General features: G+C 37.9%; 1 protein-coding gene across 2 annotated transcripts in view; it reads left to right on the plus strand.

Annotated features, from left to right (window-relative positions):
• Window positions 1-25,983, plus strand: part of CAMKMT (calmodulin-lysine N-methyltransferase) — a 439,963-nt gene that overhangs the window by 76,845 nt on the left and 337,135 nt on the right. The gene's annotated exons all lie outside the window — the stretch shown is intronic.

Consider the following 25,983-nt stretch of genomic DNA (forward strand, 5'->3'; position numbering starts at 1 on the left):
GATATGATCATTTTAATCCCTTCCTCTAGCTCTTGTTTCTATAAACCTTTTCTATAAACTGTTTAATGTTTTACTCTCATTCAAGGTCTTGTTCTTTCTGCCACTCTCATCCTAACATTTCCCAGAATTTTAAAGCAAAAAATATCATGGTTTAATTCCATTTGATATACCTGTATTCTTTCCATGTTTGTCTACAGGTATTCTAATTTTTTACTTTTGTAGCATGCATATTTCTAAGGCCTATACAATTGATATTTGAACCTGAATTCAACTTATTTTTTAAATTTAAAGTTCCATGTTGAATGAAGTTTTCCAGGTTTTTAAAAAATTCAGTTTTTTAAAATCTCCTGTCTTTCCTTAATTAGTATTTACTGGATACTGAATTAAGTGTATACTGAATTAAGTTTCTGTATAAAAATACATCACCTAATTCAAAGTAGCCTCAATTTTTATGTCTTGCTTAATGTACATGAAATTTGAATCTTTTTTTTTAAACTAAAATATCTATAGATATCCTTAGGCCTATAGATTTCAGCATCCTCCCCATTCTCTGCTCTCACTGTTCCCTGCACATGTCATTCCATCTTATCAGTGACAGGAACTGTGAACTGCTACTTTCTCTGTGGGGCTTATCTCATGTCCCCTAGCAGGGTTGGTGGCTGGCTTCTCTTTGTGCCCAGAGCTCTGTTTATACCTTAATTGTAAACAGTTGTCCTATTATATTGTAATTATCTGCTTACCTGCCAATCTCCTCAGCAGATGGGGTAGTAGCTTTGTCCTATTCATTTTGTCTCCCAAGTTCAATAAACACAGGTTTGTTGAATGAAGGAGGTAATTGTGTATGTGTGTGTGTGTGTGTGTGTGTGTATGAGAGAGAGAGAGAGAGAGAGAGAGAGAGAGAGAGAGAGAGAGAGAGAGAGATCCATCAGAGGACATCCAGAGATGCTGTTAATTCTCCTCTAAGGATTTGATGAAATTCTGCTATTTTATGAAAGCTCTCCTCCCCCTTTTAGATAAAGGTTGCTAATAGGTTTCCAACAAAAGTGTCAGAAACCTAGACTGGTAATTTACTGTTTGTGTTTGCATATATTAAACTAGGATCCGAAATGAAAAAATTGGAGTAGAATGTTAATCACAATTGAGGTCAAGTCAATTAGAAAACATAAGTAAGTTTGTTGCTATTTCCAACTTTACATAATGGCATCATGTAGTCTTTGGGGGGCCACATATATTTTGGAATATGAGCATTGTTAGTTTCTTTTGAACAACTGTACACCAGCTCATGAATTTGCATACATAAATACTACTAGTGAAAATTTGTTTATTATCTTGCATTTCAGTGCTATTTACTAACAGATTTCAAGACAATAGACAATTTTATAACCTTAGTTTTATAAAAACCACTAGTATTTTTGGTCCCTAGCAACCATTTAGTATGTAAATTAGGTATTCTCAGGCTTTAATGTACTTCATTTTTATAAAGCAAATACATCATTAATCTGATTAAGTTCTTAGATGGGAGTGCTGTCCTCAGATCATTGTGGATCATTTATTGTTGGGCATGCATCCAAAAAAAATTCAAGCGTGGCACTTACAGTCTAGGTTTAGGAGAATTGTTGAAACCTCCTAAATGACATTTTCCAGAAGAATAGAAAGGCACTGCTTACTTACAATTGCAAGCATTACCTAAAATTTAATGATGTTCTTACCCTTAATTGCAACTCAGTTTGATGATGATTCAGTGCCTGAAATTATGCTGTGTTTTGCTTTGATGTTAAAAAATGTGAAATAAAGGTGATCCAAGTGAATCAAAAATAGATCCTGGCTTTCCAGTAGTGACTTAATCACTATGTTTCTGAATTCAGAAGGTTGCTTGACTGTCATGGCTATTATTTGGCATGTCTTTAGCTTTTAGTCAAATTTACTACTTTTAAGAACTGAGAATGTTTAATATTAAGGTTAAAGAAAGTTCATGATGTTTTAATTTATATAGCAGAAGAACCTTTTAAAGAAAATTTACAACATAGTTTACTGAATTCTACCTTACTTCCTTTTACAAAGTTGTATACCCTCTGTTTGTAGGTAGTCTTTGTCTAATGAAGCATGATGATAATAATGGCTTTTGTTTATTGAATGGACCTCGTTCATTCTCCTAGAAATCTTGTGAAGTTGTTTTGTTTATTCCCATCTTACAGATGATTAAACAGAGGCTCAGAGAGATTAAGTTAGTGCCCAAAGGCATACAGATAGCATGTGGTTAATCTGGGACTCAAACATAGTTCTTATTCCAGAGCCTCTGCCTCCTCAGATAGGCGAGAGAAAGGAAGAGAACAGATTAATATACAAAGGTCATTGGGGTTGTCGAACTTTTTCTATAAAGGGTCAGATAGTAAATGTTTTTGGGCTTCCCTCGTGACTCAGATGGTGAAGCAATGCAGGAGACCCAGGTTCAGTCCCTGGGTCAGGAAGAGCCGCTGGAGAAGAGAATGGCTACCCACTCCAATATTCTTTCCTGGAGAATTCCATGGGCAGAGGAGCCTGGTGGGCTACAATCCATGGGGTTGCAAAGGGTCCGACACAACGGAACAACGAACACTTGTACATGTTTTAGGCATTGAAGACCACACATACATGGTCTTTAGCACATATTCTTGTTTTCACTTTTTTTAAGAAACCTTAAAAAATTTAAAAGCTGTTAGAAAAAAGCAAGTGGAAGGCCAAATTTGACCTAGAGTTTTTAGTTTGCCAATCTCTAATTTAGGGCAGTGTCAGTAAGCCCTAAATATTTTCTCTGGATTATGTTAATTATAGTCAGTAAAATAATTTATAATAGTGACTTTAAAACATCAAGAAAATGGACAAGTTATGTTCTGTATACCCTATTTGAGAAGGCATGAAAACATGACATCTTAGATTTTCATTAAAGAAATCAAAATAAAGTGTTAATATTTTTAGTGATTTCTGGATATCTGGAAGACTCAACTTTTTGAAACTATTCATTTTATAGCAGCAAAAACAAAAGGTTATATTGCAAGTAGATTTGACAGTTACAGAATGCATAACATATAATTTTAATTTCATCCTTGAGTGTTTAATTTTATTTAAAAAAAAATCTTACCTTCTTGATACGTGAGTGCTTAGCATTTTGTCCCTATATTTTTGATATTGCAGATTACTGATTCCCCTTTTTTATAGTACACATCTTACTGAGGAATACTAAAGTATGGCTGAGAAAATTTTTTTTCATTTCTTAAGGAAATAGCAGCTTGTATGTGTGGATACAAGGTATCCAAGATTTTTGTTGATAGTTTATATTTACCTAGATGTGAATGTTTTCTTCAACTCCTTTATTAACATTCTAGTGTTTTTTTTAATGTATTTAAATTTTTTATTTTGTTTTGTTATTGTTATTATTTGTTACTATTATGATGATGTTGGACTGCGCTGGGTCCTGTCGCTATGTGCGGGTATCTCTAGTCCTGGAGGACAGGGGCTACTCTCTAGCTGTGGTACTTGGGTTTTTCTTTGTGGTGGCTTCTCTTGTTGTGGAGCACCGGGCTCTAGAATGTTCGGGCTTCAGTATTTGTGGTTCATGTGCCCAGCTGCCCCATGGCATGTGGGATCTTCCCAGACCAGGGATTGAACTGGTGTCTCTTGCATTCATTACAAGGCGGATTCTTAACCTTTGGACCACTAGGGAAGCCCATGTTAAAGTTTTAGCTGGCTTAAGGGACACAGCTGCTGCTAAGTCACTGCAGTCATGTCCAACTCTGTTCGACCCTATAGACGGCAGCCCATCAGGATCCCCCGTCCCTAGGATTCCCAAGGCAAGAACCCTGGGGTGGGTTGCCATTTCCTTCTCCAATGCATGAAAGTGAAAAGTGAAAGTGAAGTCACTCAGTCATGTCCAACTCTTAGTGACCCCATGGACTGCAGCCTACCAGGCTCCTTCGTCCATGGGATTTTCCAGGCAAGAGTACTGGAGTAGGTTGCCACTGCCTTCTCCGAAGGGACACAGACTCCAGCCCTTTTCCTAAAGAGGCCCCAAGCAGTATGGGGGGGGGAAGGGAGAAAGCGGGAGGCAGGAGGGGAGGGGTAGTTGTCCTCCTAATGGGGCATGAGGAATAGCTGGAGCCCTGGGACTTTCAAACCATGTGGCTAGTATTGTGTTTTTGTTCAGCTCACTTGGGTCCATGTGTTTACATTTTTCTATTTTTCTTCAAGCCATTAGTGATATTCCTTTTGAGAAACTCAGTACATATTGTTTTGGTTGAACTAAGAAGGTAAAGAGATATTTATATCTCTTAGCAGGCTAGAACATGCCTGCTGAATGGATGGGTGTGCTGCTAAGCCTAGGAGCCGCAGTGGCCTACCAGTCCTTTCTTTTTGGAGGGTAGTCTTCTCAAAGCTTTCCTCCCAGTGTTCAGTTAGCTGCAAGGACAAAATCAGCTCCCAAAGCCTCATAAATGACATTACAAAAGACCAAAAAAAAAAAAAAAAGTTAAATATTATTATCTGTATTATCAAATTATAGAGCAAAGATTCTGAGTCATTGTTTAGGTAGTGAGGGTGGCTTTTGTTTGTCATACTTGCCCTTCCTTTTAAAAAAAGTAGTACGTAGTGGACCAAACACACAGTCCTGCAACAGAGGGGATATTGAATGGTTTGCTGTGTAGGTCAGTCACTAAGCCAAACTGCCAAAGTCTGACGTATGGGCAGTTTTCAGATGACGTTTCCTGAGCATTTATTGTATACTAGATTCTATCCAAAATGATTTCCATTCCTTATCTCATTTAGTCTTTGCAAATTTTTCAAGAGGAAACTGAGGTTTAGAGAAGTTGAGTTACTTGTTTACAGTAACATGACTAGTAAATTACAGAGGCAGAATGTGAATATGAACAACATGACACTAAACCTATGCCCGTCTAAGGGCGTAAGAAATGTTTTATCCTTCAGTATAACAGTCTTCATTTGAAGGAATCAAGTTCTTCAGAATGGAACTGAAAAGAGGACATTGTAGCTACAAATGGAGGCTATAAAAATCTGAAACAATGTATGGGCAATCCTTGGAGCAATCTAAAGAATAAACAAATAAAAATAAAGGTCTCTGAGTTTAAAGTGGATCCCCAACTAATTAGAATTACTTATATGTATTCTGATGTGACTGCCTTTAGCTTGCATGTGATGGTTTTTGTTTCATGTGAACATGAAGCAATATCATGTGAAAATTGGTCGTTTGGAAAAATGTAGGAAGATTAAGCTAAGTGAAAGATTAATTCAGCAAATATTTGTTGAGTGCATCTTATGCCAGAATCAGCAAGTCAGTTCAGTCGCTCAGTTGTGTCTGACTCTTTGCAACCCCATGGACTGCAGCATGCCAGGCTTTCCTGTCCATCACTAACTCCCAGAACTTGCTCAAACTCATGTTCATCGAGTCGGTGATGCCATTCAACCATCTCATGCTCTGTTGTCCCCTTCTCCTCCCACCTTCAATCTTTCTCAGCATCAGAGGCTTTTCCAGTGAGTCCGTTCTTCACATCAGGTGGCTAAAGTATTGGAGTTTTAGCTTTGGTATCAGTCCTTCCAATGAGTATTCAGGACTGATTTCCTTTAGGATGGACAGGTTGGATCTCTTTGCAGTCCAAGGGACTCTCAAGAGTCTTCTCCAAAACCACAGTTCAAAAGTATCAGTTCTTCGGCACTCAGCTTTCTTTGTAGTCCAACTCTCACATCCATACATGACTACTGGAAAAACCATAGCCTTGACTAGATTGGACCTTTGTTGGCAAAGTCATGTCTCTGCTTTTTAATATGCTGTCTAGGTTGGTCATAGCTTTTCTTCCAAGGAGTAAGTGTCTTTTAATTTCATGGCTGCAATGACCATCTGCAGTGGTTTTGGAGGCCCCCAAAATAAAGTCTCTCCTTGTTCCCCATAAACAACATGAATAAGCTCCCTTTTAAATGTAACATTTTTCTTGTGTTTAATACTTGTTTATATTCAAGTCTCTTTAAATCCGAGATTTCTGAATACTTGAAGTTCATACCTTTTGATTTGACTTGATAGAAAACATAGAGATACTCTTTCTCTTTACATTGTGAATTTTCAGGGTTAGAAAGTTCTTTGACCTTTAAATTATGACTCATTTGCTTAAACCAGTGTTGTTGGGTGATGCAATCCAGGCTATAACCAAAATGAAGACTCCAGAGTCTTAATCCCTCAGCTTGTGTCATCAAGCTTTCAAATAGAGAAGTCTTGAGATCTAAGACTCTGTCTTTGCTTTCCCTCTGGTACGTGTGTCATAGTACTAAGCGTGTTGAGGGCTTCCCAGGTGGCTCAGAGGTAAAGCATCCGTCTGCCAATGCAGGAGACACAGGTTCAATCCCTGGGTCCGGAAGATCCCCTGGAGGAGGAAATGGCAACCCACTCCAGTATTCTTGCCTGGGAAATCCCATGGGACGGGGAGCCTGGCGAGCTACAATCTATAGGATCTCAAAGAGTTGAATACGACTGAGCAACTGAACATGTGCACACGCACCAAGCATATCGTCTTGTGTATCCAACAAATACAGCTGACTAACGGTGTTAAAAAGGCAAGTTATAAGTTTTTTCTCCTGTTTTTGCTTTATTTAACCTAATATAGAGTGAGTAATATAATGCCTTTTAAATTTGATGAATTGTTATGCACCTAATTCAGATTTAGGGAGTACTAGGTCTTCTTCCTTATAAATCTGTGTAAATTTGTTGATACAAATATTCTTCTTATATCAACTGGTTTTATTGTCGAAGGTGATTTGGGAACTTAGAGCTGCAAACCTTTCTTGCCTTTTAAAATCTTCCACGCCACAGTGTTCTGTGTGTTTTGATATAGGAGCTTTTAGACTTGAAATGATAGGAAGGCAAGGAAAGTATCCTCTTCAACTGGACTTGTGAGGCTTAAGCTTTGTTTTGTTTTCTTTTTCTTTCAGCACCTGTGTTGTGCAACTATACACAGGATTGATGGGGTGCAAAAGAGGCTGCCCTTTAGCACTTTAAAGAAGCTGGGCCAGTCTTCAAGTTGGCCCTTGAAAAGCAGGTATTACCCTCGCTGCTGAATGGATGTGCTGGTAGAAGCTTGGGGATAAAGAACATCAGCAGAATTGGCCTGAGTGTTCACCTTCACTTGAGACACTTCAATCTCAGAGAAGAAGGAACTGTGTAGATGGCGTGACTGAGGGAGAAGACGTGTGTGACGCAGCTCTTCCAGCTGCCTTGCAAAAGCATCAGGGGCCCTAGCAGATGGCAGATCAGAAGTCTAGTAGCTTTGGTTATAATTCCCCATAGAGCTGTGTGTATATGTGTGTGTAAATATATACATTTGGTACATATATATTTATAGCATAGCTTTATATAATGTATTTACATAGGTATCAAATATATACACATATGCACAAATATATATTAAAAAACTGTATATATTTATATAGTCCATATGTAAATACATATAGTATATACATGGACTTCCCCGGTGGTTCAGATGGTGAAGAATCCACCTGCAATGCAAGAGACCCAGGTTCAATCCCTCAGCCGGGAAGATCCCCTGGAGAAGGGAATGGCAACCCACTCCAGTAGTCTTGCCTGGGAAATCCCATGGACAGAGGAGCCTGGTGGGATACATAAATACACATTGTTTGTAAGTATATATATTGTCTAGATGTGTTAATTTTTCTTTGATCAGTCTTGTGCTCGAGTTTTCATGACTATGGAATCCTTGTTGTCTATTCACAGGATAAACTTGAAGCCAATGATTTCCAAGTGCCAAGTGTCATCTGTTGCCTCTAAGCCCTGTTGTGTTTCTCAGTACTCCCTGAACAGGTCAAACTCTTTTGCTACAAATTGTATTGGATTGGTCAAAAAGTTTGTCCGAGTTTTCCCATAATGAACTTTTTTGGCCAACCCAATATTTCAGTATAATGTTTTCTCCATATCTCTGCCTCGAAGATTTTCCTCTCGGTTCTCTGATAGACTTTTACTCCTTTTAAAGATATGACTGAAATGTTGCCTTCTTGTTAAAGCCTTTCCAGATTCCTTCAGGCCAGTGGCTCCTTCCCTTAAGCTCCCACAGTGCTTAGTTTATTCTTCTCTTGTAACACTTGGCACATATTGTAATTATCACTCTGTATGTCACCTCTCTGTCTGGTGAGCTTCTGGAGCAGAGGTTGTTTTTATTTTCTTACCATCTAGCACAGACCTAGACTTCTCATCGGTGCTTGACTGAAAGAATAAATGAATGAATAAAACATCCCACCCCACTGTTTGAAACATGCTTCAGTTCTTCCAGCTGCCGTTTCCTTTGTGCTGCTTTTCTTTATCCTCTTCCCTGTCACACGTTCTTCTGTTCTACCTGGTAGATTTTAGAGCTTATGAAATATGTGTTTAAAGATTTAAAATATAGTGCCTTGAACTCCTTAGAGGAAAAGTCTATGAATAAATAATTAGACTCATTTCACATCAAAATCTAAAGTGTGAAAAACTGTTCGCTATCATTTGGTGCTTTATTCACTTGTATGGTAATCTAATGGCACATCCATTGTTATCACTGAACTACACTGAAATATTTTACTCTTGGGGCTTTTTCATCTGACAAAAGGAGGCTTTTTGAAAATGAAAAAGCATAGTTCCTGTCCCTGGTATGCTAAGGGGCAATTTATTAGTTTTGCAACGCATGGGTTAAAATTACCATGTTTTATAGTGAACATTACCTGAGGAAATTGCTATTAATATCACGGCAGCATGTATGTATATAGGTCCTGTCATCTTTGGGGTATGTAAATCAGGAATGTTGCTGAAGAACTACTTAGCATTTTCTTGGGGGTGAAGTGCTTAGTTTTGGAATTTAATTGTAGGTTTTACATTTAAGCTGTTCAGTATTACTCTTATAAAGGTTCTATAAATTTCTTGCTTTGTAGTTTAACAGGTTTAGTCACTACAGTTGAAAGGCATCATCCTCATAATGAAGCCAGAAAAGAATAAAGGTTGATCATGCAGGGCTGGCTGGCTGTGACATTGAACAATAGAGCTTGACTTCTTCGTGTCTGTTAAATTAGACTATGGGGTGTGCTTATCTTGCTGCAATGATATTGAATTGTAACAAGAAAATGTTATGTTGTGCAGCTCTGCAGAGGGGGGTGTGCATCTCTTTTCACTTTGCATGTATGGGGAAAGCTTTAAAATACTAGTGAAGCTGCCTTGTGAGCCTAAAGTCTAATGGCACAGACTGGGCAGAATACTGAGGTAAAAATAAAAAAATTGCAAAGGTTTTTAAGTATCCTGTAAAGTTTTATCCACTGAGGTCTTTTTTAAAAGACTGAGGGCAGCTCAGAAAGCATATGCTAGAAAAATTCGATTTTGAAGAGGTCTTTGAAGAAGACAAATAATACAGCCTGAAAGAAAAGTAAGAGGATATTATGTTACATTGGTGACAGATTTATTCTAAACTTTTTTACATGTGTATGTCATACAGTTCAACTCAGTTCTCTAAATATTAATGAAATACCTTCTGGGTTTCTAACACTGTGTTGGATACCATGAAAGTGAAAGTGAGAGTGCAGTCGCTCACTGTGTCCAGCTCTTTGCGACCCCGTGGATGGTAGCCCACCAGGCTCCTCCATCCATGGGATTCTCCAGGCAAGAATACTGGAGTGGGTTGCCATTTCTTTCTCCAGGGGATCTTCCTGACCCAGGGACTGAACCCAGGTCTCTCGCATTGCAGGCAGATGCTTTAACCTCTGACCCAGCTTCCCTGGATACCATAGGAGGTTTTGAAAAAGTGTGTGATTCAGTCATACCCTGATGAATTTAGTATCTTTGAGGAGACAAAAATTAAATCGATGAAATAACTTAGAATTGTCGGATGTATGAATGACAGTATTGTAAGCTGTCAAGATCGTTTAAAATTTTGATTCTGTTATTATATGTATCATTCCCAGATGTGTCACATGAGCATTTGATAGGCATCCCTTTTATGTCATAAGTCACTGTTAAAAATATGGAAGAGTCAAGGGCAAGGTTAGGAGCAAAAAAGAGTCTCTGACACTTCCCACGCTTATTCTTTGCAAATGTTTGTTGTCGTCTCTTAAACATTGCATTATTCTCTAAACATGTTTGAAGCACCCAGTTAATAATCTGTTACAGAATTTTATCATGAATGTTAAGCTACTTTTCAAGTTTTTATATATAGTTATTTAATTCTTCAAAAAAATCACAATAGCATTTCTATAGTTCTGTTTGCTATTTCTCTCCCATTTGTCATAATTCTTTAGTGGATTCCAGAGAGGACTACAAGTAGAAGTTTTAAATTTAGTCAGCATGGTGGAATATAGATTGCTCTATCTGTAGATTCAAACCTTCTTAAAGCAGCTCCTAGGTCCCCTATTATTTCCTTACTTATGGTAGCCTGCATTTTCTTATTTATGCTGTTTATCTTTCTCTTCCTCTCTGAAGACCATTTTTCTTCCTAAAGAAGATTGGATTGAAGTACAAGGTGAGAATTGAAGTAGCCGTATTTGATGTCCATTTCCTCTTCCTTCTTCCTTAATAACAGAAACAGAACTCAAGTTTTGTTTTGGGCAAGAGTGCTCAGTAAAAATACTTATCTGTACACCCTTAGGGCTTGTGGGTAGCCTTTTGATAATTCTGGCCAATGAAATGTAGGGAGAAGTTGCTGAATGGAGTGTGTTACTTAGCTGGTGTGTGTGTGTGCACGTGTGCACGCTCAGTTGCTTCAGTCATGTCTGACTCTTTGCAACCCCCATCGACTGTAGCCTGCCAGGCTCCTCTGTCCATGGAATTTTCCAGGCAAGGATATTAGAGCTACTTGCCATTTCCTACTCCAGGGGACCTTCCTGACCAAGGATTAAATCTGCATCTCATGCCTCCTGCATTGGCAGGCAGATTCTTTACCATGGAGCCACCTGGGAAGCCCATTAGTTAGCTGATACTGCATAACAAATATCCCAAAGCTTAATGGTTTAAAAAACTGATAAATGTGTATTGTCGCACAATTTTGGTGGTCAGCAACTCAAGAAAGCTGATTTTATTCTCTGTGTGATTTGGCTTAGGATCTCATGAAGTTGCAGTCAAGGAATCTGTGGGCCTGTGGTCATCTATGAAGATTTAACTTGGAGGAGCTTTTAACCATTATGTTTTATTGCTTAATAATAGTAGTAATAATAAAATATCACCTACCCTAGGAAAGTAACTCTGAAATGTATTGAGCACTATTATAGGCCAAATGCTATTGTGAATTTCAAAATGTTGATTAGAATTAAGTCACTATTTATAGTCCCATTCATTGATTTCTCTACTTTTGAAGTATTGCTGCTACTGCTGCTAAGTCACTTCAGTCGTGTCCGACTCTGTGTGACCCCATAGATGGCGGCCCACCAGGCTCCCCGTCCCTGGGATTCTCCAGGCAAGAACACTGGACTGGGTTGCCATTTCCTTCTCCGATGCATGAAAGTGAAAAGTGAAAGTGAAGTCGCTCAGTCATGTCTGATTCTTAGTGACCCCGTGGACTGCAGCCTACCAGGCTCTTCCGTCCATGGGATTTTCCAGGCAAGAGTACTGGAGTGGGGTGCCATTGCCTTCTCCGAAGTATTAGAATACTTTAAATCCACTCTTGTTCCTATAACTTGCGTTCTTTTCTTGAATTTTCATTTTCTCTCTTGAGAAAGACATCCTTCTCCAACTGACCAAATAACCATTGCATACTCTCACAGTTTAACTCAAAATAAATAAACAAAAAATAGTACAAGATAATACAAAATTAAGTGCTAACTTATCATCCAAAGTCAAATGTTCCAAACAAGGGCTAGGTATGTTAGGAATGTGAAAGAGGAAAGTGAAAAGTTGGCTTAAAACTCAACATTCAGAAAACTAAGATCATGGCGTCTGGTCCTATTGTTGTAGGAAGGAGGACCCTTTCCAGGGCCCGAAACTGGGCTCTTGTCTAACACTCAGAAATCAATTGTCCAAGGAGACACATGTGCTGACAAAGCAAGAGATTTTATAGGGAAAGGGCACCTGGGTGGAGAGCAGCAGGCTAAGGGAACCCAGGAGAACAGCTCTGTCACATGGCTCGCAGTCTCAGGTTTCATGGTGATGGGATTAGTTTCCGGGTTGTCTTTAGTCAATCATTCTGACTCAGAGTCCTTCCTGGTGGGGCACACCTTGTTCAGCCAAGATGGATGCCAGAGAGAAGGATTCTGGGAGGTGGTCGGACAGGTGGTGTCTCCTTTTGACCTTTCCCGAACTTTTCTGGTTGGTGGAGGCTTATTAGTTCCCTGTTCCTTACCCAGACCTCCTATCGTAGAACAACTCATGCAAATGGTTACTATCGTGCCTGGCCAGGATGGGTGGTTTCAATCAGTGTGCTTCCCTTAACACTATCGCTTCATGGCAAATAGATGGGGAAACAGTGACAGACTTTATTTTTTTGGGCTCCAAAATCACTGCGGATGGTGACTCCAGCCATGAAATTAAAAGACGCTTGCTCCTTGGAAGAAAAGTTATGACCAACCTAGACAGCATATTAAAATGCAGACACATTACTTTGCCAACAACGATTCATCTAGTCAAAGCAATGGGTTTTCCAATAGTCATGTATGGGTGTGAGAGTTGGACCATAAAGAAAGCTGAGCACCGAAGAATTGATGCTTTTGAACTGTGGTGTTGGAGAAGACTCTTGAGAGTCCCTTGGACAGCAAGGAGATCCAATCAGTCCATCCTACAGGAGATCAGTCCTGCATATTCATTGGAAGGACTGATACCGAAGCTAAAACTTCAATACTTTGGCCACCTGATGCGAAGAACTGACTCATTGGAAAAGACCCTGATGCTGGGAAAATTGAAGGTGGGAGGAGAAGGGGACAACAGAGGATGAGATGGTTAGATGGCATCACCGACTCAAAGGACGTGAGTTTGAGTAAACTCTGGGAGTTGGTGATGGACAGGGAGGCCTGGTGTGCTGCAGTCCATGGGGTTGCAAAGAGTCAGATACGACTGAGCAAGTGAACTGAACTGAACTGATGTTAGGAAAGAGAAATATCAATAATGGCTAGAAACCTGGAAAGACATGTCATTTTGTGAAGAGGAATACTAATTGAAATATGACTAACCCCAAAGCAAGAGGTACTTGGATGATGATAAATAAACTAAAGAAAGAATGGACAACAATGTCCATTGTTATATATAGCTTTGAGACAAGAAATTGTTTCATTTCAGTTCAGTTGCTCAGTCGTGTCTGACTCTTTGCGACCCCATGAATTGCAGCACTCCAGGCCTCCCTGTCCATCACCAACTCCCGGAGTTCACCCAAACTCATGTGCATCATTCAGCCATCTCATCCTATGTCGTCCCCTTCTCCTCCTGCCCCCAATCCCTCCCAGCATCAGAGTCTTTTCCAGTGAGTCAACTCTTCGCATGAGGTGGCCAAAGTATTGAAGTTTCAGCTTTAGCATCATTCCTTCCAAAGAACACCCATGACTGATGTCCTTTAGGATGGACTGGTTGGATGTCCTTGCAGTCCAAGGGACTCTCAAGAGTCTTCTCCAACACCACAGTTCAAAAACATCAATTCTTCGCCACTCAGCTTTCTTCACAGTCCAACTTTCACATCCATACATGACCACTGGAAAAACCATAGCCTTGACTAGACTGACCTTTGTTGGCAAAGTAATGTCTCTGCTTTTGAATATGCTATCTAGGTTGGTCATAACTTTCCTTCCAAGGAGTAAGCGTCTTTTAATTTCATGGCTGCAATCACCATCTGCAGTGATTTTGGAGCCCCCCAAAATAAAGTCTGACACTGTTTCCACTGTTTCCCTATCTATTTGCCATGAAGTGATGGGACTGGATGCCATGATCTTAGTTTTCTGAATGTTGAGCTTTAAGCCAACTTTTTCACTCTCCACTTTCACTTTCATCAAGAGGCTTTTGAGTTCCTCTTCACTTTCTGCCATAACGGTGGTGTCATCTGCATATCTGATGTTATTGATATTTCTCCCTGTGATCTTGATTCCGCCTTGTGCTTCTTCCAGCCCAGCGTTTCTCATGATGTACTCTGCATGTAAGTTAAATAAGCAGGGTGACAGTATACAGCCTTGATGTACTCCTTTCCTAATTGGAACCAGTCTGTTGTTCCATGTCCAATTCTAACTGTTGCTTCCTGACCTGCATACAGATTTCTCAAGAGGCAGGTCAGGTGGTCTGGTATTCCCATCTCTTTTAGAATTTTCCACAGTTTATGTGATCCATACAGTCAAAGGCTTTGGCATAGTCAATAAAGGAGAAATAGATGTTTTTCTGGAACTCTCTTGCTTTTTTGATGATCCAGCAGATGTTGGCAATTTGATCTCTGGTTCCTCTGCCTTTTCTAAAACCAGCTTGAACATCAGGAAGTTCACGGTTCATGCACTGCTAAAGCCTGCCTTCATGGTTCACGTACTGCTGAAGCCTCGCTTAGAGAATTTTGAGCATTACTTTACTAGCGTGTGAGATGAGTGCAATTGTGTGGTAGTTTGAGCATTCTTTGGCATTGCCTTTCTTTGGGATTGGAATGAAAACCGACCTTTTCCAGTCGTGTGGCCATTGCTGACTTTTCTAAATTTGCTGGCATATTGAGTGCAGCACTTTCACAGCATCATCTTTCAGGATTTGAAATAGCTCAACTGGAATTCCATCACCTCCACTAGCTTTGTTCGTAGTGATGCTTCCTAAGGCCCACTTGACTTCACATTCCAGGATGTCTGGCTCTAGGTGAGTGATCACCCCATTGTGATTATCTTGGTAGTAAAGATCTTTTTTGTACAGTTCTTCTGTGTATCCTTTCCACCTCTTCTTAATATCTTCTGCTTCTGTTAGGTCCATACCATTTCTGTCCTTTATCAAGCCCATCTTTGCATGAAATGTTCCCTTGGTATCTCTAATTTTCTTGAAGAGATCTCTAGTCTTTCCCATTCTGTTGTTTTCCTCTATTTCTTTGCATTGATCGCTGAGGAAGGCTTTCTTATCTCTCCTTGCTATTCTTGGGAACTCTGCATTCAAATGGGTGTATCTTTCCTTTTCTCCTTTGCTTTTCACTTCTCTTCTTTCACAGCTATTTGTAAGGCCTCCCCAGACAGCCATTTTGCTTTTTTGCATTTCTTTTCCATGGGGATGGTCTTGATCCCTGTCTCCTGTACAATGTCACGAACCTCATTCCATAGTTCATCAGGCACTCTATCAGATCTAGTCCTTTAAATGTATTTCTCACTTCCAGTGTATAATCATAAGGAATCTGATTTAGGTCATACCTGATTGGTCTAGTGGTTTTCCCCACTTTCTTCAATTTAAGTCTGAATTTGGTTTCCCTGGTGGCTCAGAGGTTAAAGCGTCTGCCTACGATGTGGGAGACCCGGGTTCGATCCCCGGGTCGGGAAGATCCCCTGGAGAAGGAAATGGTAACCCACTCCAGTATTCTTGCCTGGAGAATCCCATGGATGGAGAAGCCTGGTAGGCTACAGTCCATGGGGTCGCAAAGAGTCGGAGAGGACTGAGCGACTTCACTTTCACTTTCACTTTTGGCAATAAGGAGTTCATGATATGAGCTGAAATTGTTTGCTGAATTACAAATAAGAACTATGAACTGTGAGTACATATAGACTTCTCTTCCTTTCAGCAGTATTTCTCCCGTATATACAAATAGGTAAACCTGTAAGGAAATGGCAACCCACTCCTGTGTTCTTGCCTGGAAAATCCCAAGGATGGGGAAGCCTGGTGGGCTGCCGTCTATGGGGTTGCACAGAGTCGGACACGACTGAAGCGACTTAGCAGCAGCAGCAGCAGCAAACCTATAAAGGTACTAAAGAGGCTGCCAAGTATAGCATCTAACTAGCATTATAGCAAGGATTGGGGATGATGTGAGACATCCATAACAGGATGTGAAACAGCATCTGATGTCGACTGACATTAAGTAGCTCATTCCTCAGCGCACCTTTTCTTTGCTTGGTGATTGAAAAAGTCTAAAGCAACCTTCTTAGGATCCTAATCTCATAGGAGGTGATGTTTATTGGAGGAGACAAGGTCTTGGTAATATGATTCATCAAAAGTTGGTCTTGTGTTTGATTTGAAAATATTTGGTGAGGTAAAATTCTTAGTTGAAAAGTTGCAGGATCTGTGTCCAGTCAACAAAAGTTTATAGAATGTTTATTATGTGTCAGGTTCTGTTGTGTTGATTACTCTTTCTAGGAGTCTCCTTGACTTGGTCTTTCCCTCATATTCTCAACCATTTCAGTGACCTAAGTTCAAACCCAGTGGCTTTCTTCTACTTGTCTTCTGCCACTTGTATCCAATGTGCTGCCATGGGCTGGTGATACCAAATGCTTACACCTTGGTCCAGATCAAGGCCTTTCATCAATCACAGTCTTTGCTCTGCTGTTTGATACTCTGCATTATAACCACAAGGAATTATGGCCACACCTGTGTCTTTACCTTCATTGTCATACATAGCGATGATTTCCACATCTGGGCTTTTGTTCATTCTTTTTCCACTTTGGCATTTGTGAAAGCAGTCTTTTCCTAGTTACCTAGGTGTCCTTTTCCTAATGTTATATCCTGAAAAGTGAAAAATTTTGGTGTATTGAACCATTTAAGACAAGGGTAGATAATTTTTATCTTTTTAAATTTTGTATTTTTATTCACTGCGTGTTAACCCATCTAGATATTACTTTGTTGTAGAAACATAGACCTCAGAATTGGAAAAAACCTTAGAACTTAGAGTACAGCTTCCTTCCTTAGTTTTCAGATAAGGAAACCTGAGATTCAGAATGGTTAAGAGGTTTGGCTTAGGGCATTTGAGTAATAAGTAGGAAGAGTAAGATTAAAACCCACATTTTATAACTCATTGAGTGTGCTTTGTACTAGAAAAATTAATCCCTTTAATTCTTCTCTTATTTTATGTATCTTATTTTATAATACCCAAAATGTGAGCTGTACTTCTACTTCTCCACCCATATTCATAATATCAGTGCCATGCAGTAGTTTTGGATAAATAAGCTTGCAAGTGATTTAATTGTCATATAGATATATGTGAATATATCAGTCATAATAGGATAGGTCACATTCAATAACAGACAACCCACGCTCCTAACTTCAGTGGCTTACAACACCAAAGTTTCTTTCATGTTACATGTTTATCTTGGGTTTATTATGGCTTTGTTCCATGTTGTCTTCAATCTAGGACCCAGGATGATGAAGCAAATCTGAAACCAACTGTAGGAGACAAAGTGAAATATGTACCTACTGGGTCTCACCAGGGAAATTTACATGACAAAGTTTGTTGTCAATAGGGAGGAAAAGCATAATCATTCTGCAGGTAGGGGCAGCAAATAATTTTGAAAAATAAATATCTACTGTGACCTGGAGTAATGAGTAACAAACATTTCAGTTTATGGCACACACACTATCATTGGTCCCTGCATGGTCACTTTGTCTTTTTGTTTGTATTTGTTTGTTTTAATGTATTCTTATAAAATGCATACTGTTGTTTTGGGATATGTATTCTGAATTTCTGTAATGGGTAATATATGAAGATTATATTCTGTTTCTTGATTTTTTTCATTCAACATTATATTAATATTGCAAGATTTATCCACATTGCTGCATGTTTATCCAGTTTGTTGCATCTGGTGAATACACAGTATTTCATAAACATCCACCACACTTTGCTTGTCCACTCCCCTAGATTGCCTTTAATTCTCCACTTCAGTAAATGATGCCATGAGAGAGTTTCTTTGAACTATATACTCAGGATAGGATGTATAATTAAGTATTGCTGTGTCAGTATTTTCACTAACTTTTCAGAACCATGAATTCTTGATGTTACTGCTGCTGCTAAGTCGCTTCAGTCGTGTCCAACTCTGTGTGATCCCATAGATGGAAGCCAACCAGGCTGTCCCGTCCCTGGGATTCTCCAGGCAAGAACACTGGAGTGGGTTGCCATTTCCTTCTCCAATGCATGAAGGTGAAAAGTGAAAATGAAGTCGCTCAGTCGTGTCCGACTCTTAGCAACCCCACGGACTGCAGCCTAGCAGGCTCCTCTGTCCATGGGATTTTCCAGGCAAGGGTAGTGAGTGGGGTGCCATTGCCTTCTCTGCTTGATGTTACTAGAGTTTAGCAACTTTATATCTTAGAAATCAGTGTTATTCTGTAAGTCAATCAAGTGCATCCATCTGAGAATGCACATATAACTAATGTGACTTGTAATTCACATCTGTAAAGAGATTTATCACTAATGTTGATCTATAAGCATGTGTTACAAACTGTTGTTCTCAGGCATTGTTTTATATTGACATAAAACCCAGCCATAAATGGATACACAAGATGTAGTGTACTTTTCAGCTGTGAAAAAGGAATAACTTACTGATACATGCTACAGTGCAACAAACCTGAAAAACATTATCCTGAGTGTAAGAAACTAATCACAATATCCCACATATTTTATTATACCATTTATATGGACTATCCAGAGCAGGCAAATCCATCGAGACAGAAAGTAGATTAACAGTTGCCTCTGGCAGAGAACTAGGAAGTGAGTGCCGAATGTTACGGAGTTTCTTTTGGGGGGATGAAACTGTTCTAAAATTGCTCATGGTGATGGTTGCACAACTCTATTAATATATGCAAAACCATTGAGGTGTACACTTTAAATGGGTGAACTTTTATAGCATGTAAATTATACTTTAATAATTTTTTTTTTTTTTTAAAAAGAGCCAAACACGTCATTTGGATCATTTTCCAAGAAGCAGATTGGAAATGAGTTCAGTGAGACCCCTTAGTTTCCTTCTTGCTTTGTGTGAAGAGTAGAGGAACTTTTTCTCCTCCTGTGGGAACCTGAAGGGAAAGAATCAGGACAGTTGTATCCCTGAGCTCCAACCTCAAGTGGTTAGAAAATAAACCCAGGCATGCTATCCATACTTAAACTAACAATCTCTGAGCTGATATACCTTCCACCCCTGATCTTTTGTTTAACTGTTTCCAGTTATGTTCAGGACAGTTTCACTTATGACCCACCACTGGTTCTCTTCTCCAATGCTGAATTTCCGCTCTACCTTCAGTTTTTATATCTCAATATTTAGAAAACTTAGCACATCTTTTCTCTTTTCTCATTTCTAGATCCAATTTTTTATCACGTTGTCTTAAAATAATTTTCAAAATAGGCCTCCTTTTATTCATAGGGCTTTACCCTGCCTCAAAGGAGAGAATTTTCAAAATTTTAGTGAAGAGAATTGTCAGATTTGTGCTGATTATAATGGTTTAAAAACAGCAAGGAAATTGTTTCTTTCAACAGAATTTACAAATATCTGATGTAACACTTTTGTGAATAAAACTGGAGAAAGTTCTGATTTTCACTTTGTTTTTCATATGTCATCTGATAGTCACCATAACATTTGTGTTTGTCAAATCTGATAGTTTTTAAGTAAAGTATCAAAATCCTTGATAACTCAGAGGTGCTCAAGTGACTTGAATGCTTCAGCTTGAGATGGGTCAGCTTTCGGGGTCAAGTTGTGAAGAGAAAGCCATCACACACACTTCATCAACACCGTGGAATGAGAGGCCAGTGCATTTACTGAGCAGTGGATTTCCAGTGAGCATATAAACTAATTGGTGGATGAACATGCCCCAGGAGCAATGATTTTAAGGTCATAGCAGGCTCAGTGAATAATGCTGACTTACACTGCATCTCACTGATAGCTGATCTTACCAATGAGCAGTTTAGAGGCATTCAAGCCTGAACTCTCTTCCATGTGCCTTGAATGGCATGTCAGCGGTCACTGTTTTTGACATCCTTTATATTTGTCCAGTCAGCTCTAAATCTTTAGGTTGGGCTTCAGAGTACTCAGGAAAGAAAAGAGAAGCAATTATTTTCAGTCATTGAGTTTTGGAGATCTTAGCGTTAATTATGCCAAACACTGTTGGTTCATCAACAAATAAAAATGTTAAAAGGCGGTATGAAGCATTCCAAACTTGCTTAGTTGTAGTTTATAGTGATTAGGAATATCTTGTATACACTAACATATTTTTAGATACACTTTTACCCATGCATACTCATGTATAGTTTCGAAAACATATGTTCAAGTTAAAGCTATTTTCAACTTTAGAGGATAAATAGTGAAATGTTTATTCACTTTTAATTAGCATATACTTTTTTATCATTTGGAAAAGGGAGAATAAAAAGTACAATTCACTTTTTTGTGTGTGGATAATAATACCCCAGAATAATTTGGGGTATGTAAAATATTTCAATAAAACAAAATCACAAAGGTCTAGCTACAGTAATAATAAGAAAATTACTTTAAATAGTGGGCTTTGATTTGAGGAGTTTTCTCCCATTTAATTTATAAATGATTATTTGAGCATTAAAAATGTTCTTTACCTATTGTATTTCAATCCCTGTGCTCTCTGACCTGTTTTGCAGGAAGTACCCAATCAAAGGATTTGAGGAAGCAGTACTGAACATTCTTTGCAAGTGTTCATCTGAGAAAATGAAAGTTAGAGATTAAGCTGGTTTCTTGCTAGTGACTCAAGTTTTAAAACTTACTGCCCATTTAAATAAAATAAGTGAAAAACAGAAAGAATGTAAATTCCTTGCATCTCCAGGAGTCTTATATGTGTTCATGAAAAAATATTTTTGTTGTAGCCAAAGAAGCACATTTAGTTCCTAGAGAGAGTACCATGACTGGTATTCTTTTGTTGAAATAGAGATTTGAAATAGAATAGTTGTTTTTCATAACATACCTGTTATTATATTAGATACAGTGTTGAATTAGAATAGTTTTAGTTTCTGATTAATGAAACTAATGATTAGAAAAAGCATTACCCTAATTCTCATTTTGTAACTCAAAAACAAAAGATTTTTGTTTCTTGGAGGTCCTTATTCTTTCCAAGTGATAGAATATGTTCTACTGGTACTGTCGTATCTTGCTTTTTATATTAAAATATAATAATGTCAAAATCTAACACCGAATTAATTTAGATTCAGCTGTCTCTACTAAGACAAAACAAAATCATAGTTAAAATGGAAATGGTCATTTGTGAAACTGTAGCTGCAGTCAAAAGCAGTAACTGTTATCCTTACAGGTTCATTATTCAGTAAAGCATTATACTCTTTTTGCTATTCTTCATTTAATTTATTCCAATGAAATATGTTTATCTTTTATTAAAATTTTCTGTTTCAGATGGACACATATATAATTAAAACATTACACAAAATATAATGGTAGCATCTAGATGGTGGGTATGTGGGTCTTCCCTGTAAAATTCTTTCACATTTGCTTTGAAATTTCTCATGATAAAATTTTTGGGAAAGGCTTTCTATTTTGACTGAATGTCATGGCCAAACAGCCAGAAAAATTTTAATTTTGAAAAAAATATGAATTTTAGTTTTTCTTTTAAACAAAGCAATGCAGATAGAATATAATTTATGATTGTAATAACACATATTTAGTCAGTTAACAAAGCACAAAGCTGATTCTTAACTATAAATCTGTTCACTGTATGCCATTTGTATTTGGTTGGTGATTGAAAAAGCTAATTTGAGCATTTTTAATTGAATCAAGGCAGTTGCATCAAAAGTAGATTTTTAGCTGGAATCTCTTTCCATATTTTTAAAGGGACTATGATGAGATAAAGTATTTGGAGAGTCTTAGGAATAAGATGTAGATGTGTATAAGGACCTGAGTTAGTTTAATATAGAATAAATTTTCTTCCCAGTTTTTTCCAACGTATCTTGGAGTGTAAAGAGCATTGTTAAATCATGTTTATTAAGCTTTTAACTAGGCTTAGTGCTAATGATCTCAGATCTTAGAATATTTTGTTCTTAAAGTAAGTAAATACTTTAAAAAAGTAAGGTGCATCTTTTGGGTGTTTTCCTTTTTGTTTTCATTCAGTGGTTTGCCACACGTACGCCTGACACGTTGGTAATTCATAGAAGCAATGCTGAGATGTAGTGTATGTATTGTATATGCCCGCCCCACCCCTTTTATTTTAACACACTTAAAAAAAATTTGCTACTGTTACTGACCTGCAATCTTTTTCCAGCAGACTTGCCTTACAAAGTTTAATCTTGCCGAAACACTGAAGTTTATTTTACCTTCACCAACAGTGGAGTCTATGAGTTTGCAAGTCATTATGCCTTTTATTTTCCACATAGGAATCTAGAGATGATTTTTTTTTTAAGTAAAATTTATTTTTAATGTCATGAGTATTCTCTCTTCTCGTGAGACTCATCTAGTAGCTTCTGTTTACCAATGAAAATAGACTTGTGAAAAAAACAAACCATTAACCTGGTCCTTGCATTCATTAGATGTATTTACAAGTCATCTGTGATTAGTTTAGTTACCATCTCTTTGATATCCTGAAGCTGTTATTGCATGCTTTTGGGGTTGTGATATCATGCTGTGGAAGAATGGTTCAGCTGTGGGGTTTATGGGCTTTTTTATAGTTGTTCACAATATCCTGTACTAAATTATATGGTGAATTATTATACATTAGCTAGTTACAAAGATGTTTAATTGATTTGCTATGCTAAAATGTCAAAGACTATATGCTGCAGGAATGATGCTTCCAGTTAACAACCTATCATGTATTCATGGAGACGACAATGCTTGCTCACATATTGGCAATATTATCTAATTTGGTGTGCCCTGTGTTGTAATTCAATAATCTAGTATTAAAAATAGATATGACTATAGGGAGTAAAACCACATACAAACCCATCAACACACATGTGCAGGCTTATTTATGCTCATGTATATATTCAATGAGTTTTTTGTCTTACCTGCTATTAATGCTTGTACTAGTGAGTCATAAATGGAAAATATGTATTAGCTTTAAGGTAAAATAAAATACATTTTGATTTAGTTCAAGTGAACCATCTCATTTAAAATTAGCCCAGGGGTCTTGTAAAGAATGCAAGCAATCTAAACATAATAATGCACATTGCCCAATTGCTTCTGTGTATGATACAGGTTCAGTGCTGTAGTGCTTTGACAGCCCATTACTGAATGTAATGAACAGCTATTTTTAAACAGAAGAAATTCAGGTTGACAGCTTGGCAATGAAATTCAGCTAGTGGGATAATTTTTGTCATCTTTAGTATAGAGAATGGATTCATTTTGGTTTAAGGAAATTTGTATCATGTAGTTTATAGAGCACACATTTTTATTAAAAGATAATTCTGTTGTCCAATTTAGGGGGCAGATGTTACTGTTAGAGTATAGAATTCACTTTTAATGCATCTTTTAATGAATTGCTGATACATCATCTCTAGAACCTAGGTGTAATATAAAATTTCCTTTTTTTTCTTTCCTGCCATGGGTGAAATAGTCAGCCTAGTAAGATGACTGAAAGAGTGCCTATAAAAGGTGGTTTTCAGTGCTGCTTTTTAGTTTTTTAGAGTTTAAAAGAAGTAGCTTTTTAGAAATAAGGAAGTCTTTGGAAATGGACATAAGGCTTGAGGCAGTGTTGTCTTAATGGAAGTAAAACTTAGAATAGCATGGAGGAAAAGAAGGATAATATCTGGCTGACTGTATATTTTAGAGAAATTCTTTTACCAAGGATAAGGGGATGGTAACATCTGGTTTTGACAACTCTTAAAAAGTTGGAGAGGATTGCTCTTCAATTCTTAAATAAAATAGGTGTATTTTAAACTCAGACCATAAAATATAAGCGGGTAAGTGACTAAATTACTTCATCTTTTCCTGTTTAGACCAAAATTTGTCTGAGAAATTTAATTGCCTTTTTTTTTTTAAGTGCAGCTAATTATCAGGGATTTTCAAATAGAAATCTTAGGTTCAACATTGAAGACTTGTATTAAATGTAGCTTGGAAAAAAAATACAAACAACGAAGTAGCAATACATTATTCAGTGGATTTGGGGTGAATTAAATAAGTAAATTGAACCCTTGACCTAAAATGGGCCAATCATGTTTCTGGCCCAGTCAATAAAAGAACCTTAGTCTATAGCAGTGGTGGAAATTTTAAAAAATTTGTCAGAGTCATCCCTTCCAAATATATTCCCAGAAACCTCCGTTCATGAGTCTTCCTCACTCTTCCATGCTTCCAGGGACTCCTTGCTGTGCTTGTTGTATTGTTATGTCTGCAAGGGGGTAGCACCTGAGTGCTATCTTTGCTTAGGGACTATGTGTTAAATTTTGAACATAAAGCAAGTCATCTTTAATAGCCAGTAGATTTTCTATTCCTGATCTATTTTCTCTTATTTTACTCATCTCTTGAAAACCATAAGGGCCCCAAATATAATATAGCAATGAAACTGTGTAGAAGTCAATCATTTTTGGAGAGGCTTTCCTGTTAGGTCACTGCTGTATTCTTTGGAATTGTATTATATCAGTGAATCAAAAGTATTTCTTGACATGAAAGAATTGGTGAACCTCAGTAAACATTTAAACCCAGAGAGGATATTGTTCAGTCAGCAGAATCTAGCTTATTTCTTAGCAACAGTGCTATTAGTTTATATCCTCAACTTTCGGCTCTTGATTTTGTTGTGAAGTGACCCCCTTGAAATCTTAGTTTACCCATTCATAGAGAACATGTATGAGGCAGAAGGGCATTATCGTATCAGCCCTGCTTCTTACTGGCATCATGGGATGCTAGCTTAAGTGTCTGAAAGGATATTTTCACTTTCTCGATCGCAGAAAATTTTGAAAAGGCACACAGGTACACAGGTGTTGAGTTAATAAAACAGTTTATTCCATTTAGTGTTACTGTTCATGGGGAGGAAACCATTGGCAAAGTGAAAACAGGGCCAGTGATACTAAAACCAAACCTGGAGATACATTGTTTAGAAGAAGGTAACTTTGAAGATAAATAGGATGAAAAGTCAATTGTAATTCCAATAAATGCTTTCTATATTATCTTGCTTCATTTTCCATCTATTCACCATTTAAACTATTTTCAGGTCTAGGCAGTGCAGGAAAAGGAGAAGAAATTGTGTACTCATAGAGGACTTGAGGAAAATAAGATATGGCAGTGGTTTGCAAGATACTGAGAGGGTTTCCAACCCAATTATCATCTATTGCAACTGAAAGAATTTAATGGGATGTGGTCCAATGAAACAAACCCGTTGAAACATTCTTGTAGTAAACTCAAAGTGTCTTTTTTTCCCCCTTCTTTTCTTTTTTTGGCCACACTGTGCAGCATGTGGAATTCTAGTACCCCAGCCAGGGATTGAACTGACACCCTCTGCATTGAAAGACAAAGTCTTAACCATTGGGCACCCAGGGACGTCCAGACTTAAGTACCCTGAGAATGAATATTGCGTGACTGTTAAGAAACCTGTCTGGAGCCCGACAGCCTGGGCTTGAGCGTCATCACTTAACTAACTGTCTAACTTTGACCAAGTTATTTAACTACTTTATGCCACGGTTTCCTTAAGATGATAAAAAAGAAATCCAGCTTCCAGGTTTACTGTAAGAATCAAGTGAGTTAAATGTTTAAAGTTCTTAGAACAATGCTTGACATTTAGAAAGCGCTTAATACATGAAATCTATTGTTGTTTCAGGATTCATTTTCTACTTATACTTACATTTTAATAATTTTTAAAAATAATCTCAGAATGTTATAGCTGGAATGCTCCTTGTTAAAGACCTGAGTCTTTAATTAAAGGTTAAAGTTATCAGGAATCCTAAGTTTGGGAAAAGGAAAGTCAAAGTAAGAACTCAGTTTATTTTGACTAATATTTATCAACTGCAAATATTGAGCATGGGGTGAGATTTATAAAATGTTGAAATTATGGCTTCTATCAGCCAGTTCAGTTTAGTCACTCAGTAATGTCCGACTCCTTGCGACCCCATGGACTGCAGCACAGCAGGCTTCCCTGTCCATCACCAACTCCCAGAGATGGCTCAAACTCGTGTCCATCAAGTCAGTGATGCCATCCAATCATCTGAT

The sequence above is a fragment of the Bos indicus x Bos taurus genome, chromosome 11 (assembly GCF_003369695.1).
Source record: "Bos indicus x Bos taurus breed Angus x Brahman F1 hybrid chromosome 11, Bos_hybrid_MaternalHap_v2.0, whole genome shotgun sequence".
Classification (NCBI taxonomy): Eukaryota; Metazoa; Chordata; class Mammalia; order Artiodactyla; family Bovidae; genus Bos; species Bos indicus x Bos taurus.